This window comes from Phragmites australis, chromosome 15 (genome assembly GCF_958298935.1).
Source record: "Phragmites australis chromosome 15, lpPhrAust1.1, whole genome shotgun sequence".
NCBI classification, from domain to species: Eukaryota; Viridiplantae; Streptophyta; class Magnoliopsida; order Poales; family Poaceae; genus Phragmites; species Phragmites australis.
The window spans coordinates 5,487,249-5,503,719 of NC_084935.1; positions in this window are offsets into that span (position 1 = coordinate 5,487,249).

A 16,471-nucleotide genomic window follows, 5' to 3' on the forward strand; every position below is an offset into this window, starting at 1 on the left:
TTCCTTTTGCTTTTGTACTGTACATACACGTATGTCGGTACTGAAATCGAAATAAAAACCAAGGTGCAAGCTCATAGTTTTGAGTATTCGTTTTTTTTGCAGCCAACTTTTGTAGCAGAGCTCTCCCACACGCAGGCGTCTCCACTGATTTTTAGAGGCATACATCCATCTATTAGCTTTTCTAGCACATCACCGGTAGATTCTTTGTGTACACACAATTAAAGGCTCCGATGTCCTAATCATGCATTCTGTAACCTTTATCATTTCCTGTTTTCTAGTGGCATGATTTCTTATCTGTCTCAATGTTATCGCCACCATCTTTTTTCTTTCGTTTTGGCTGTACTTCTCTTTGAGCAACCTTTTCGTTTAATTATACCGCCTTTTTACTTCTGGATCGTATGGTGATTGGTGGGTCATGAACATACCCTAGCTAGTCTAGCACTGATGGTAAATAAAAGAAAATGGTAAGGCTTGTATTTTCTTTAAACATTAATATAACTCGTAGATACACTCACACCCTCACACCACGTACTCACACAACATCTATCGAAGACTAGATATGCGGAGTTTGAGGATTGACGACGTCACCACAGGCGCAATATTGTTGATGGGTACGTCGTTTACCACTAAAAGAAAATTTCTGTTTTGGTGAGACACGTAAAGAGAAAATACGAGGTTTGATTCTAGTGGGTAGGAGGTAAAACTACATCCACTAACCATCTAAGTCAAGATTTAGTTCTGGTAAGGCTTGCATTTAGATTAGCGGATATCGACATGAGTACTCATTTGTATCCGTTTGGTGATAAGTGGTAGGCGAAACGGCATGTGTCCCTAACTCCCAGCATGTGTGGCCGAAAAGGCTTATCGACACGTTGTGTGTCGATAGACCCTGGGTAGACATCGATATGGCTGCCAGGCTAGACGAGAGTCGCAACTGGCGTGCTGACATGTGGCATTTTAGTATATTTTTTTGTTTTTTAATAAATTTTTATTTATGTAGAATCATGTATTTAATGAGGCACAACCAAAGCAAAATTCAGTGTACATCTATTTTAGACCCGTTAGGTATATGTCGGTATTAAACAATACCGCTTGTAATATTGATATGTTAAAGCACATGAAGCACTATAGGCCATACATCGAATGTAACAACGATAGTGGCATGTTCGGTATATTTTTCATTCCATTATAGTTATGTAACAATGAGAGACCTAACATGCCTTAGGGAATTTAAAGAAGCCACATACAGAAAGTAACGACGACATTGTCATTTACGGTATAATTCTGAAAGTGACCTAGACATGTACCGATTCTAAACCTAACATATCTTAGAGAATTGAAACTAGCCAATTACTATTGACACTCTATTGAGTGCAGTATGGGTACTTTCCCTTCCTCATCGCCTCGGGTCTAGCTTCACGAGCCCGACGTGCCCTCTCACACTTTTGCTCCCTATCTATCTCACGTGCCTCCGCTTTGAGGCGGTTTTGCTCCTCTCTCCTCTCCTCCTTTAGGCATTTACGGGTCACCTCTCTCCTCTTGTCGACTTCCATTTCATGGGATCATCTCCATGCTGTCCAGTGTTGAGTGTGCATGAGGACCACATCAGCTTCATTCTGCTCATTATCGATCCACTTGATGAAGTCGTATAGTGGTGGCAGAGACTGCCAAAGAACGAAAAAAATCGTAAGTGGTAAATGACAGATAGTTGTGTTTTAGTTGTGCAATATGTTAGTACCTAACTGGGTTAGTGTGACAGTCCAAAATGCTTAAGCATGTCATTAAGAACTCATGAGCATCATTAGCATCTTAATCAAGGTTTTGGCCTGAAATTAATGCAATATATAACAAAAAAGGGTTAATTTTAATAATAATTGATGCTCTATGAAGGAGCTCACAAAATTGCTATCAAACATAGGGTTGGGAATAATTTTAGAATTTAGTCCATGACATGTGAAGAATATACTGATTTTCCCCAAATTTTGGGAATTAAATTGATGGCTTAAAAATTGGTGCAAGTTGCAAAAGGTTGAAACTTTCGAGAATTTTATTTCAAATTTGTCTCAGGCCTTTCAAGTCAAACCAGTTAAAATGGGTTGCATTCGAATTATAGATTCACACAAAAATTGTCCCACAAATTTTAGAGATTGGGAAAGTTTTCTTTTGAATTAGAGAAGAGGAGAGGATATTTCTTTCGGCTAGTTACTGTTCACACGCCCCACCGGTCATCCCCTTCTCTCCACTCAGCCAAGTAGCTTTGAGAGAGGCGGACACCGGTTTTTTGACCGTTGAGGCCGGCCACGTTGCCGGAAAATTGATCCATAGCACAAGGCCTCCAGAGGCATTGACCCCTCTCTCTCTCTCTCTCTCTCTCTCTCTCTCTCTCTCTCTCTCTCTCTCTCTCTCTCTCTCTCTCTCTCTCGGTCGGTCAGACTCCACGTAGTAGAGCTGCATGCACACATTGCACGCCGCCAAGCCACCAAGAAGCTCAAGGAGCCTCATTGAGCCCTTCTTTGCCGCTTACCTCGGCTTTTCCCGCGTGAATCGAGCTCGACCGCGCCGTCTTCCTCAACTCTAGCCAAGTTTCCACCACCCTAACATCGTGTCATTGCTCCACCGCGCTTTTCTCCGATTCGAGCACTCGGTGAGCTCCCTCGTACCCTTGTAGAGCTTTTACGCGCATCCTTTTCTCTTCCGCTTGTCGCTGGTGCGGTAGTCTACGGTGTCCGTGCCTCCGCCACCCGTGTGTGCACGCCGTCGGCTGAGCTACCGTTGGGCTCCTCGGCCTAGAGGCAAGCCATCATGCTCGTGCACCCGCATAAATGTCATAGGTGCTCTCGGTCGAGCCTATTAAGCCGTCTTTCGCCATCGGCGGACCGCGCTGTGCTTGCCGTCATGGCTGGTGCTATGCTGGCAGCAGCTCGGATTGATTTTGACCCGAGGTCAAATGCCCGGGCCTGCTATTAGCTGTTGAGGTTAGCTCTGCCCCGGTACAAAAAGTAATTAGGGATTTTAATATTTGGTTAATTCAAAAATCACGAAATAGAATTATTGTTATGTCATTAAATCGGCTGAAAATTGTAGAATGCATAGAAAATCGAATATTGCTCAAAAATCATGAAACCAATTTTTCTAGCTTTGTTTTATCATGCTCTACATATTAAAAATACTAAGAGTCATGAAATATGTTCTATGGTTTCTTCAATTAAGAAAATGGGTTTAAGCTTCATTAACTCATACTTAATTATTGGTAACTCCAAAATTGATAAAACCAATTTTGTTAATCTTATTATATTATATTCTGTTCATTAAAAATGCCCACACTCATGTTCTACTCAATTAACTTTCTAATTAGGTTTAAGCTTGGTGTTAAGCTTAATTAATTTAGGAAATTATTAAATGTTTAACAATAATTTAAATTAAGGAAATCCTTAATGTGTTAAACTCGTGTTATGATGCATTGCATCTCCACTTTATTCATGCGCTGTGAAGCACCTTTCGTTGCATGTCATCATGCTCATTGCGTGCACTGTCGTATTTATTTAGAAACCAACGCTTCGGAGTGTCACTTGATCGAACCTAAGAATGAACAAGCAGAATTTTATGAGTGTTACGCAGGAAGCATTAGGCAGGCACCAGGCAAGCATCTATAATATATCTCCTATGTTTTGGTAAATAGTTGGTCAATCTGATAGATTTTGCTATATGTCGTAGATACGTTGCATCATACTTGCCTTGATAAATTTGTCAATCTTGATCCTTGTATTCTAGGTATTTCGATGATATGGTCCAACTTAAAAGTGATACGATAATTGCTTAGCCTTGCATAGGTCATCGGTAGAAGTCGAGTGATGGAAGTCGCCATCGTTCATGGGTTACAGGAAATTCAACTATTGTTACAAAAGAATGATATGTTGGGATGATAAGTTAGAAAAAATTGACACGAGATGTGAGTGGGTGTCAGGGGCATTTTGGGAGAGGAGATATGGGTGTCATAGACCACTTGCATAGTTTAAGCATCGTCCGTTAGTGTCGTTGGCTCGAGCATTTTCCGTACTTCCACATGCCAATCTAATGGTAAGATAAACCGATTATTGTATGCTGTGTTGACGCTTGCCTTGCGCCCCTATGACGCGCATAAAAAGTATGAGGACATGCAAGGTGGCAGGGAGCCGGAGGTGTCCACGACACGCTCGCGGTAACCCCAGTGCCATAGGAGTAAGTGCAAGTGGGTAGTTCCTGGTATGAGAAATATTGTCTCGGGGGTTAAGATGACAGACTCGAGTCATGTGGGTAAAGATGTATCCCTGTATGGTGTAAGATCAATTTGAATTGACATGCTCTCGGTCATGAGCATGCTTGAGTTTCATCTACATCAGTAGAGTTTCGATTCAGTTTGGGAAAAAGAAATGGAAAATATGTGGTCCAGGAGAAATGTGTGTTTGTACTAAGTTGAGTTAGGCAAGTTTACTTTATTGAAGATTATATTTATTGTCAGCTTATGTTAGCAATTTATGTCATTATATTGGTTAAATTGCTTTTCGCTGAGTCAACTTAACTTTGTGGTTATGCCTTGCTATTCAACTCAATGCATTATCCTTGAAGTCGGGAATATATATACCCATATTGTGTAAGTCTTGCGAGCACCTTCGTACTTAGGGTGCTGCCATTAAGTTGATGCAGGTAACGACGGACTCATATGAGGATATTTTTATCCTGCCAATGCTAGAGATGGCCAGGAGTAGAGATCGAATGTTTGAGCTAGTCCCGGTGGTGCCTTACGGGCAATGGTGCCACTGGTCTTTTGTTTTATTAATATCTTTCTGCTGTGTTATGAAACCTCTGATCTAAGTAAAAAACTGGAACTCGGAACAAGGTCTGTAATAAAAGTTAAAACTTTTATACTCTATTCATATCTTGTGATGAAACTATGTTATAAATGGTATATGTTGTGATCTTGAGCTTTGTTGAGCATATATTGGGACTGTCGGGATTACTTCTTTTTAATTGACTGAATTGTCGATTAAACCGGGTGTAATTTGGTCGGGTCTGACAAGTAGCCACCATGGATGCTACCCTCCGGTGGGTCGTACTCGTAGTTGGAGCACATGAAGAACTTCTTGTTGTATGTGTCCAAGAAATCGTTGGACTGCCTAGCCTTACATAGATCTCTACACTAGCCATCGGAACTTTGACCCCAACAGGCAAAAGATCTAGCTTTGGGGTGAGGATTAGAGGCCATTTTGGTAAGAGGAGAAGGATTTGGTTTGTTGGGACAAGTTGTCTCCTAGCCTGCTATTTATACAGTATCAGTGCTAGTTCATGGACTGAGTCCATAGAGATTTTGCTTGAAATCTTAAGTCTGAAAAGGCTACTTCTAAAAATTCTACATCTGAAAGTCTACTTTTGAAAAGGCTATATCTGAAAAGTCTACATCTAAAAAGCCTACTTTTGAAAAGTCACGCCTGAAAAGGTTATATCTGAAAAGGCTACATCTGAAAATGCTATATCTAAAAAAGTCTAGTTCTAAAAAGGCTACATCATGAAAAGGCTACTTCCGAAAAGGCTACATTTGAAAATGCTACGTCTCAAAAGCATAGTTCTGAAAATTCATCAAGTTCTAAAAAGGCTATGTCTGAAAAAGTGTCTTAAATTGTTGGATTAGGGTTAAACATTATGATAAGCATCATACATAAGACTTAACGGTAATATCACCATAATTAATTCGTGGTATTGTATCTATAAAAGGGTTCGTACAGTTGGAACCATAGGCATCGGTGATATGGCTAGGTTCCTTTGGTCCTACTACGTACGAGGAGCCACTCGAGAACTTTCCTTTGTAAGGGAAGAGTGAGTTTCGATCACCCCATCATCTGACGATTTACGACTACATGAAAGAGGAGTGGCTGAAGTGCCCTCATGGATACGACTGCGTTGTGCAAATGTATGATGGTAGCATTAACAGAGGCTGTCGATTCTTCTAATGTCTCTTGGAAGGGTGAGATTGTCAACAAGCTTTGTATCATATTGTAGAACATTTTAGTCTATAATTTCTATGTACTTGTAGGAATCAGACGATGAGGAGAGTTGCTACTGCACAAGATGGGTCGATCCTCCCGTTCAACATAACATCCAAGAGTAAATCCATCACCAGTAAGACTATATCTTTGACCTGTAGTATGAGGTTGATGTTATTCCAATCCCTCTAGAGGAGGACGATATATTCATCCACACTAATGATCCTACCGTATGCCTCGATCCCTGATGCTCATGCCTATGTCACGAAAAGTTTCCGCCTCCTCCTCCACCACCACCACTAACGCACTATGGTGATAGGGGATGTTGGGAGTTATGAGAGTCTTCATAGCTCATTTTAAGTCAATATAACTAGAACTAATGTATCCCGATGTGTTACCTAAGTATTATGTTATATTTCTTTGTATCATGTTATTTGCAATTGGATAAATTATACCCCATCATGTAACGGTGTATTCTGGTTGCAAGCGTAATAGTAGTAGGGTTTCTAATGCGAATGGCTTTTATTTGGAAAGTTGCAAGTGAACGATTTATTGCCTGACAGGAAGGCACGCTGATATGGTTTGAAAGCGAATACGATTGCACAATGCTATGCTTTGGGATAGAATGAGAACACATGTAATAAAACATGGCTGGTAATATAGAAGCGACATAAACATTCTACATGATATGACAACCACATAATATAAATAACATGAACATGTCCAACTATTGTCTAATGACGCAGTCAAGGGGCGTCGCCATGGCCACGAGCGTGCTTGTTGGACACTCCTGGATGCCTAAACTGGCCAGCTACTCTATGACGCACTTGGTCGAAGGAGTACATCAAGGGCTCACACGGAGGGTGACAAGGCCGTGCAACTTCTGCAACGATGCTAGGGTTGGGTTGTGACGGCTGCGTCGGTAGAGGTGCCCGCTGTCTACGATGGCCCCTCCTCGTCAGGCATTATGGCGAACCAATCGTCTGGTAGGAAGAGCGTCGATCCTGATGTATCGTTGAAGGATCCTGGAACTATAGCATGGCACCAACATGTCAATTGTTGTGCACCACATATTAAGTTGCCAACCTAGAGTTATGAAATTGAGAGTGACAGACTTGGAACTGTACCATTCGAGTGGAAACCAGGAATCAACATGTAGCGCACCGCTGGTGGCTGAGATGACACTGGTTTGGTATAAAAGCGTGGCGCCATAGACTGAGTGCATACCGGAGACCACGTGTGTGTGCTAGTCTTGACGATGTCCGGTAACCCCTGGCATGAAGCATGGGGAAACCCATCGAGGCAACACCGTGCGAGCCGACACAGACCTACCATTAGCTCCGCCGGGTCAACCCGAGGTGCGACCAACTCCCAATGGTCCACAAAGTCTAGTAACGCTGTGTTGACATCCCTACACATGCTCGACTGCAATGCGAGAGACAACACATTTAATATAAGAATGCAAGTTAGTAGAATATAACTAGCCTCACGTACCATGGCATTGTACGTCATTGCCGGCTCCGTAGTGAAAGTGTCGGTGATCTCCAGGTCATGGTGTGGTGCCTCTAGAGGCACTGGGATGCACCTAACCCGTGTTGCCACGTGAAACCAGCGCAAGTACACGTCCTCTTTCGATGGGTCGTAAGGACATGACCAGTGTTGGGGACATGCTCCACCCACGACTGCAGCTTAACCGTCCAGGTTGCATCATACATAATGCCCTGACCCTTCCTTGTCATCTTGCAAGACAAAGTTATGATTATGGAACTGAAAACATGATTAGTAAAGCACCTGTAACAACAAATACTTACAAGTGAGTGATGTCCATCGAAAGCCGATGTAGGTGGAAGTGATGGTGGGCACCGAACTATTTGTACACTTTGTTTAAGTAGTAGGTCTCAACTGTGACATCGAAGACCAGCCACAACCTCGTAAGCTAGAGGGCCTGGTCCCTGTGGCCTAACTCAGAGAGGCCAAGAGGTGCGCGCATCATGACCGCCTAGTGATCGTACGATGTCCACCGCACCCTATCCATTTGCAGTTGGTTGAATGCAGTAACAAACTGAGGGTATGAAGTGTGTAACATCACCGTCGCCCACCTCGGCTGCATGAAAAAGTATAGTGTCAATCATATAAGCGTAATGAAAGAAAGATACTTAAAAAAATGTATGAACTTGTATTACTTATGTTGCGCGCAAACTAGAGTGAACCCATCAGAGGGTCGTCCACTGCGTCATGCAAGCCAAACTTGTCAGGGAAGTAGAAAGAACTGACGTACTCATAGTGCGAGCTCAAGCAAGGAGCCTACGTCGAAGCGCTCATATGACCACAGGTTCAAGAGCCACAACCTACATTTCAATGTAACTTCCTGCCTTCCGATACTGAGTCCGCCCTTGTCACGCAACATCACCTCGAATATATGCTAACAGTTACAAACAATATAAACCATGTGGGACTGGCCCTTCCCGCTCTTCTCTTCCATGTAAGATGTTATCTTCTCCATGTACATACTATGTGGGTTGCCCTTCCCACACTTCTCTTTCATGTAAGATGTTATCTTCTCCATGTACACCCTGTGGGATTGGTTTCTTCAAACTTTGTCCATGTTCCTACCAGTTACTCTTCCCACAGAGCATCAAACTCCCTCCTTTGGTTTTATTCGCACACCTTCTTAAAAAGATCTATCAATCTCTTGCTCCTGAATTATTTGTAGAAGTTTGCTCCAAGATGGCGCATGCACCATCGGCTATGTAAATCTGGCCACGGCAATACCCTGCCTACTCCCCTCAGCAATGTGTTGATAGCGTTCAACAAGCCTGGATGGTGATCGTGGGGGACACACATGTTTGGCCTATTACCAATAACACCTCTCTTAACCCATTGTAGGAACCACAACCTAGACTCGTGTTCCATGAATGCAAAAACCAAAGGCAAAACCTAGTTCTCACTATTTACCCCGATAGCTACCAGTAAATGCCCCATGTAATTCCCTATAAAGAATGTCCCGTCCACGCACATCACTGGCTAGCAATGTTGGAATGCCTCGATCATACAGCCGAACGACTGGAACACCCACTGAAGGACTCAATCTCCATCCCGATTTGACAAAATCATGAGTAGAAATGCAGGTTCCCCGGGTTCCTCCCCTGAATAACCTCTAGCAATGAAGGTAGGTTGCGGTATGAGTCCTTATATATGCCAAAACTCTTCTCTAACACCTTCTGTTTCACTCTCCAAGCCATGTCATATGAAATCTCGTACCCAAATCTATTGTCAATAGCATGCATAATTCTAAACGGGGACATACTAGTCTTCTTCACAATCTCTGGCTACATCTCCTTTGCAACAAAATCTGTAGTCATGTTATTGTGCACGCGCAAAGGTCGGCTCAAGTTGCAAGTATGTGGCTCAATAATGGACGCTTCCCATACATTTTCACACCTCAGCAAGAAACTATGGACTCGCCACATGCAACCTTCAGCTAAATATTTCACGTTGTGTGTCTAAGGATTGGAAATTACTACCTTGAACTACCTTTTCTCCAAGAAGCACCATCTCTTCACTACATGATGTAGATAGACCTTATCATGAAACATCTGATATTTGCTCACCACGATGGAATCATACTATCATGATGACCCATGTCTATAGTTCACTGTCAAATTCTATAATGCAAAATTAGATAATTCCTCCGAAATTCCAGCACCTGAGTCCAGAAATGTGTGGAACTCATCGTCTCTACCTCAATCGGTGCACTAGTCCGCAAAGGAACCTCTGGAACCACACTTTGATGATGCGCCTCATCGATGACATTTTCTCCAACAGCTTCTATGGTGCTAGGTTCGGCTTCTGTCGAACCAAGATCGCGCTTCTACAAGGATGCAATGGGAAAAACCCCGTCTCAACCCTAGTGACACAAATTGTTGATATTGCTTCGAATATGTAAGCTCCCAGAGCTCCCACTGCCACCCCGTTTCACGACATCTAGGAATCAGAACGTTCACCGTCAGTCACTGATGTGTTGAGCTAACTTGCAGCAGATTATACATCCAACCTAACAGTTGGGCCTGCCTCATCTCTCCCGGACTATTCATTTATGTGTCTACATACTGGAAGTTACTTAAACACACTTCACTGTCACAATGCATGACATATCCAGAGCCATAAAAAACTTTGAACCCCAATACGATCGACAACCCTGATTTAACAATCATATTATACCCCGTCAGGTTAAATAATTATAATCAACATACAACATATGCGACAATAAAATATATTCAACCCCAATACTTGTATTCTACATAACCATTAAATATCACCGTTACTATACCCTTTCTGTTGATACTATGCCACTTTAAATGTAATGCTGCCAAAAAAAACTACTCCATTTCTATTATAAATATCCTACAGCTATGAAATATTTCTACTACATATTCATAACAATTCGACATCAAACTATTCTAGATTGTCTAACTACTGTAAATATTTTTTAACTACATACATTGTACAAATATTCTAGATTCACAATCTACTTCAAAATAGTTAGACTTTTCTAACTATTAAAAAATTCCAAACTATATATGCATGCTAAATTATCTATTCTACTCTGATATAAATTTTCCTACTCTAAATTCCAAATGAATCTAATTTTCCACCAAACCATTCTAAAATACAATGCTACGAAAATCCACAACAATTCAATAGTACAATTCCTACATCAACAGAAAATATGTACGTCTAATGATATCACATTTTCAAAAAAACATTAAATAACCTATTTTAACTATAAATTACCAAAATATTTGAACTTTTCCAACTATTCTACATTTCTTAACTAACTAGACTATATTTTCTACCTATAGCTAATTTCCGAACCATACCTACTCTATTGTAAATTTATGTCCTTATTTTTCTAAACTATCTACTCTACTTTACATTTCTCTAATATTCTCTAACTATTTTCCTATTATTTTTCTAAGTATTTCTAATTTTTAACTATTTTCTACTGCTTTTCTAAGTATCCTGCCATTTTTCTATTTTTTCTAACTATTCATAATTTCTAACTATTTTCTACTGTTTTTCTAAATCACCTACTATTTTTCTAACTATTTCCTAAATTCACATCCTGTTATTTTTCCTAATTTCTATTTTTCTAACTACTCTAAAATTCTAACTATTCTTAACTATTTCTAAAAAAAGAAAAACTCACTAGTGTAGCCACCGGTGTTCGTTGGCTCGCCACACCTCACCATCTGCCGCCGCTTGCACGTCGCCGCCTGTGCTTGCTCGCCCATCACATCTCTTTGTTGCAACGGTCGCTGACCGAAGAATAAATAAAGAAATGTCACCGAGCGGAGTGCCGACAGGTCTAACATGACACCTGTCATGATGCATCACCTCGAGTGCTGATAGGTCCCTTCGCACCACGAACATTCTACATGGCACCCTTCTCGTTGGGACCACCACCTGTCGACATTCCGTGTGCTGATAGGACCCTGAGCTTACTGTCACGTAGGAAGTCAACACGCGGAGTGTCGATAAGTCTTTAGTCAGTATTTGGAGTGCTCACGTTTACCTATTCTTACAATTTTGTAAATTTAGTTATTATTTTTATAATTTTTTTAATAAAATAATATTATTAAAAAATCAGTATCTTGATGTATGAGCCCCTTTGATTTAAGTGCGGACCGCCAAAATTGTGGATATCCGGACTCTTGGGAGGTTCGTGCATGGACTTGGGAGTAGCAGAGCAGCGCCTTTTCTCGCACGCGACTAGGAAGTGTAGGAAAGCAACATAGCATCATTAGGTTGCCAATGATGCAGGGCAACATAAAAAAAAGAAAAAGAAAATATGTGTCTACTAAGAGATGTCATGAATAGGGTATTCTGTCATGGTGTGCTTTTTATGCGGTGAAGCATGTAAAATTTAATCCAATGCCTTTTCGTTTCCATTCAAAACAACCGAATACCGATCGTCCGTCGCAAGATAAACACATTGCGTCCATCGCAAGATAAACACGGATGCACGCCTAATTTGATGATATTTTCTAAAATAGAGTGGTAACTGCAAACTAGACGTACATCCATCGCTGTTCAGACCTCTGAAATTATTGGGTTCGCACAAGTTCATGCAGGCATTTTCAGTTTTTTTTTTTTTTCACCAAATGATCACGCAACTGTACTGTAGACGTAGCGTAGAAGTACAGAGACGGCAAAATAATATGACATGCATGCCAAGGTAGGCCAGCCAAAATAGTCGTCTTAAGAAAATGCGCCCGCCACTCTTGTCAGTCTTTACGGAGTACCAAACAAAAACCATGGGCTGAGACCTGAAACCTAGGGAAATTGCCGAGTTGTTGGGGCGACGGTGCTGCCTGCTGATCTCAACATATGGTTGTCAGCCTGAGGCCACCGTGAGGTGGCTTGACCCCAACCGTACCCGTCTCTGATCCGCGGCAGCAACACGACGCAACGCAGTAATCATGTGGAATTTTTACATTTTAAATTTTTTAACATATTTTACCAAATGACTTATACGAAAATAATTTTTAAAAATAAATTATTTTACACGGCATTATGATATTTAACATGGTGTCGTAATATTTGATGTCGTAATGTCCATATTCTATTTTGAATTTAAAAGGTCATATATGGTAGTTATTACAACGTTAATTATTATAATATGTGTTATTCAATTATGACGTTAAATATTATAGCACTGTAGAAGGGTTTATTTTTTGATATTATTTTCTTGTAGATCATGAGTATATTTTTTAAAAGGCCATTCTAAAAATTACACGTAGATCGGCAGATGGGCTACGGCGACTCGCTTCAGTCTACGACAAGCTCGTTGACCAGTTCACCAATTAGAACTGGGCCACACATTAGTACCCGGTTAGCTTTGTTTATTGTTACGTACGGTACGGAATAAATTGCGTCGCCTTTTCCGTGTGTTTGCTCACTTTGATCTTGATTGAATTTTCTACATTCTTTTTTGTTAAACTACAGGAGCAGTCCTCGCCCAAGAAAAAAAAATAAAGTACAGGAATACAGTATGTGTGTGTTTGATAAAGTTTTTAAAGCAGTTTTTTATCGGAATCAGAGAAGATCTAATAAACAATAGCTTTTAGAAGTTAGAGAGCTAAAAAAAAAAGCAGCACATATTGATTCACTTTCCGTACGAAATCATTTTCTTATATAATTTATTCTAAACAATTATTATATAATTATTTTCAATCACAGAATCACCTCTATAATACAGACCCGTTTCTCGATTCTCCGTGTCAACATGTTCGCATGTTGCATTATTCCTACCAGCTGGTTTTGTATTACCAACCCCCGTATCTACGACTTTCGTCCTGACAGATTTTTAGCAGCGAGATGATGAAGAGCTGACTAGCTGAGGCACCACGAAAAGTGGCTGCCAAACGAGTCACGCGTGACTCGACCCAATCCCAAACCCGGCAGCGCTGTTGCCATCCTTCTAGATTCCCAACTCCGTACATACATGGCAGCGTGATATGACAGACACCCAGGCGGGATCAAGCTATTTTTTTTTTCTTGTTCTGTTTTGTTTCGTCCATGGATGGATGCTGCCGCGATTAACCGGCGCCCCATCCATCTACGCGGCTTCGGGCATCCTGCGCCTGGCTGTTCACACGTGCCCGCCGGCCGACGGCGGCGTGCCGGTGCCACTGCCCCGCGCGCGATGCCCGCCGACCACGCCGCGTCGCGAGTCACGCGATACGATGCGACCTGCCGCGACCGGGTAGATCTAGTGGGCGGTCACGAACTCACGACGTTGGAATGCTTGGATCCGTGCGTGGCGCACGCAGGTTTTTTTGGGGGGAAACCGACAGCAGCCGCGGGCGCACGGGGCTGGTGCTCGTGCCCGCTTCACTTTTGGGGTGCTCAGGGGGCCTTAGCTGCAGTCTTCCACGGTTTCGATGCGGCTTCACACCTGCCATCGCGAGAGACCTCGACGGGCTCGCGCTGTCGTTCTCCACTGCCAAGCGAAACAGCGCGGCCGCACGAGGCCTGCGCGGCCTAACGCACGGCCGAAGCAGTCCGACTCCACCTCGCGGGCACAGCCTGCATGTTCCGCGCCTCCCGCCCTTTTTGGACTCGGGAGGCTCATCTGTCGTTCGGGCCGTGCGGCAGAACTCCGCAGGCTGCAGCCCATCACGCGGCGTTGCGGACTTGCGGCTCATCAGGCCCTTTCAAGTCCAGCAGGAGCCCACTGGCCCCCATATACGAGTTTTACCGACCAGATATCTTGCGTAGAGCGTCCTCTCAAAAAGGAAAAGGAAAAATATATTTGCGTAATTTGCACAGAATATTCACGTTAAATCCTCACATCTTTATTTAACTAGAGCATTTCCTGGGTAAATAAACTTAAGCCATGATCCATGCCATATAAGGCATAGAGCGTTGGGGTTGGACCTCGAAAAGGGGATTGCTAACGGGTTAACATTAACCAGTTAGCCAATCGGTCAACACTCTAAACTTGGAATAAACTCCCCATGTGTGACCTGCCACACCACCCCCCACCAGTTGGCCACTGCCAAGGGCCTCCCTCTAAGTCCGGAGGTCATCCAATTCACAATCCCTAAACCTAGCAACCCAAAACCCTAATCTTAGTTTGCCGATGAGCTCAAGAACAACGGACATACGATGAAGGGGGTGTGCGAACAGGGCTAACGAGCCCCCTACACGACGTATAGTATTCCCACCTGCAAACGGAATTGAATCCTCTAACAGTCAGGTGACTTCAAACCTCCGTGGACCGTTGGATCGTGGATAGATAGACCAGATGCTCTGCTACATTGTAACGGGAACAGTAAAATCGATACAGTAAATTAACGGAACCGTTGATACCGTACGCTTGCAACAGTAATTAACGTCAAAGAATTATTCATCTACTCACAATTTACTGTTCCCTCGTGATTTCGTACCTGAAGTCAGGGGATACGGATCCCCTTCAAACGTGGTCCACTGAGAACCTGATCTGACTGCGGCCGAAAAATAAAGCCCAGCAAAAATACAAAGAAGGAACCCCAACATAAATGGGAACTTGGGCCACGCACGGCTAGAAAAGAAGAAGCGGGCTCATGTCGTGGTGGGAAAGAAGAAGTGGGTCTGTTGATGGGAAAGGAAGTTTCAGCCCGTTAGGGAAAGGAACATGAGTTGTTCTCTAGATCGTTTGTTGGTGGGCTGGTTTTCTTTCCTCTGTAGGGTGTTAACTAGCTAAAGATCTAGATAATATATTCACCATCCAATGCCTTGAAAACAGGCCAATTTTTCTCCTCACCAATTGAAACACATAGTTTAAGTCCGACATAATCTAAACTTGGATCCCGACCGGTCCAAGCCAACTGGCCTTGACTCGGGAGCATATCCAAAAGCAAATATGCTAGATGTATATCTCAAGCTTTACTTCCAGCAATCTTATTAACGGCAAAAGGTTCTAGCGCTAGTTTTCTGTTTCATCACGCTATGCGTGACACGGTAAAATATGGCAATCTTTATAACTCTTCCAAAAGTCCGCGTTCGTTGAAGCAAAAGAGATACTTTCAGTAACCCCAAGCTAAAACTAGCGCCTTTAAAAAGCTACTGCAATATACCGCTACTTGGGCATTAGACAAGCATGTTCCAAAAGTTTTACAAAGGTAACAAGTACTCTGTAGAATTGATAGCATCTCTAGAATTGATAGCATGCCTTTCAGTAGTTTTGAGAAAAGTTTACCACTCAAAATCTGAAGAAAAAAAAAGTTCCGCAAAACCGCTATCACTTGCGCGTGGCGATATAAACCCTCCCTCGCACGGTCGCACCCCCAAGACTTCAGGAAAGAAACACAAACTAGCAAAGGCTACAACCTTTTCGATCTCGAGCAAATCACCACCACCCGCGCAGTCCCAATTTCCTCGGCGAGCCTGCCCGCGCGGCGTACGGCATTTGGTGTTCGCGGCTTCGCGCCCCTACACAGCCCCACGCGCCTGTCCCTGCCCCTTCTGGCCTTCTCTCACCTTTGCTGTGCTTCACGGAGGAAGACGATCGAGGTTTGTGCATTGCGACCACACAGGACTACTTTTTGCTCTATCTCGTCTTTGATCGCTGAGTTCTTACGGGTTTCTTGGAGAATCTGGAGCAACCGGAGAGGTTTTAGTGGTCTTTGGTTGGGGTTCTGGGGACGGGTTCTTGGAGCTACGACGGTTCTTGGTCGCGGATGCGCTAGTTTATCTCGTCTTTTCTTTCGTGCTGTTCTTGTGTCGGTTTGCAGTGTATCTGGATCGATTGGAGTAGTAGGTTTCGTTGCGCTTTGGTTGGATTCTAAAGACGGGTGCTTGGAAAGAGCAGTTCTTCATGGGGTTCGTTCTGCGAGCTGGAGTTTTTTTTGGGGGGGGGGGGGGGGGGGTTGGTGGCCATTAGAGTTGCTAATTCTTCTAGTAAAGGC